This window comes from Phaseolus vulgaris, chromosome 11 (assembly GCF_051622355.1).
Source record: "Phaseolus vulgaris cultivar YP4 chromosome 11, ASM5162235v1, whole genome shotgun sequence".
Taxonomy (NCBI): Eukaryota; Viridiplantae; Streptophyta; class Magnoliopsida; order Fabales; family Fabaceae; genus Phaseolus; species Phaseolus vulgaris.
This window is the reverse complement of record NC_143508.1, coordinates 55,475,001-55,477,500: the sequence shown is the minus strand read 5'-3', so window position 1 is coordinate 55,477,500 and position 2,500 is coordinate 55,475,001.

Genomic DNA, 2,500 nt, shown 5'->3' with positions numbered 1-2,500 from the left:
CTTTTGATCCCAAACTTCTCCCACATCACTTTGAAGGCATTTGTGAGGATTGAGTCCAGCCAGTTTTCCAAAACCATGATTTTCGTTTTTCACCAAAATCACCACCAAGTCACAAAATCAAGCCAAAAATCCAAAATCATGGCACTTGGCTATGCACCAACCATGTCAAGATCAATTCCTTTTGCTCCCAAACTTCTCCCACATCACTTTGAAGGCATTTGTGAGGATTGAGTCCAGCCAGTTTTCCAAAACCATGATTTTCGTTTTTCACCAAAATCACCACCAAGCCACAAAATCAAGCCAAAACACCAAAATCATGAACTTGGCTATGCACCAACCATGTCAAGATCAATTCCTTTTGATCCCAAACTTCTCCCACATCACTTTGAAGGCATTTGTGAGGATTGAGTCCAGCCAGTTTTCCAAAACCATGATTTTCGTTTTTCACCAAAATCACCACCAAGCCACAAAATCAAGCCAAAACACCAAAATCATGAACTTGGCTATGCACCAACCATGTCAAGATCAATTCCTTTTGATCCCAAACTTCTCCCACATCACTTTGAAGGCATTTGTGAGGATTCAGTCCAGCCACTTTTCCAAAACCATGATTTTCGTTTTTCACCAAAATCACCACCAAGCCACAAAATCAAGCCAAAACACCAAAATCATGAACTTGGCTATGCACCAACCATGTCAAGATCAATTCCTTTTGATCCCAAACTTCTCCCACATCACTTTGAAGGCATTTGTGAGGATTGAGTCCAGCCAGTTTTCCAAAACCATGATTTTCGTTTTTCACCAAAATCACCACCAAGCCACAAAATCAAGCCAAAACACCAAAATCATGAACTTGGCTATGCACCAACCATGTCAAGATCAATTCCTTTTGATCCCAAACTTCTCCCACATCACTTTGAAGGCATTTGTGAGGATTCAGTCCAGCCACTTTTCCAAAACCATGATTTTCGTTTTTCACCAAAATCACCACCAAGCCACAAAATCAAGCCAAAACACCAAAATCATGAACTTGGCTATGCACCAACCATGTCAAGATCAATTCCTTTTGATCCCAAACTTCTCCCACATCACTTTGAAGGCATTTGTGAGGATTGAGTCCAGCCAGTTTTCCAAAACCATGATTTTCGTTTTTCACCAAAATCACCACCAAGCCACAAAATCAAGCCAAAACACCAAAATCATGAACTTGGCTATGCACCAACCATGTCAAGATCAATTCCTTTTGATCCCAAACTTCTCCCACATCACTTTGAAGGCATTTGTGAGGATTCAGTCCAGCCACTTTTCCAAAACCATGATTTTCGTTTTTCACCAAAATCACCACCAAGCCACAAAATCAAGCCAAAACACCAAAATCATGAACTTGGCTATGCACCAACCATGTCAAGATCAATTCCTTTTGATCCCAAACTTCTCCCACATCACTTTGAAGGCATTTGTGAGGATTGAGTCCAGCCAGTTTTCCAAAACCATGATTTTCGTTTTTCACCAAAATCACCACCAAGCCACAAAATCAAGCCAAAACACCAAAATCATGAACTTTGCTATGCACCAACCATGTCAAGATCAATTCCTTTTGATCCCAAACTTCTCCCACATCACTTTGAAGGCATTTGTGAGGATTGAGTCCAGCCACTTTTCCAAAACCATGATTTTCGTTTTTCACCAAAATCACCACCAAGCCACAAAATCAAGCCAAAACACCAAAATCATGAACTTTGCTATGCACCAACCATGTCAAGATCAATTCCTTTTGATCCCAAACTTCTCCCACATCACTTTGAAGGCATTTGTGAGGATTGAGTCCAGCCAGTTTTCCAAAACCATGATTTTCGTTTTTCACCAAAATCACCACCAAGCCACAAAATCAAGCCAAAACACCAAAATCATGAACTTTGCTATGCACCAACCATGTCAAGATCAATTCCTTTTGATCCCAAACTTCTCCCACATCACTTTGAAGGCATTTGTGAGGATTGAGTCCAGCCAGTTTTCCAAAACCATGATTTTCGTTTTTCACCAAAATCACCACCAAGCCACAAAATCACCACCAAGTCACAAAATCATGAACTTGGCTATGCACCAACCATGTCAAGATCAATTCCTTTTGATCCCAAACTTCTCCCACATCACTTTGAAGGCATTTGTGAGGATTGAGTCCAGCCAGTTTTCCAAAACCATGATTTTCGTTTTTCACCAAAATCACCACCAAGCCACAAAATCATGAACTTGGCTATGCACCAACCATGTCAAGATCAATTCCTTTTGATCCCAAACTTCTCCCACATCACTTTGAAGGCATTTGTGAGGATTGAGTCCAGCCAGTTTTCCAAAACCATGATTTTCGTTTTTCACCAAAATCACCACCAAGTCACAAAATCATGAACTTGGCTATGCACCAACCATGTCAAGATCAATTCCTTTTGATCCCAAACTTCTCCCACATCACTTTGAAGACATTTGTGAGGATTGAGTCCAG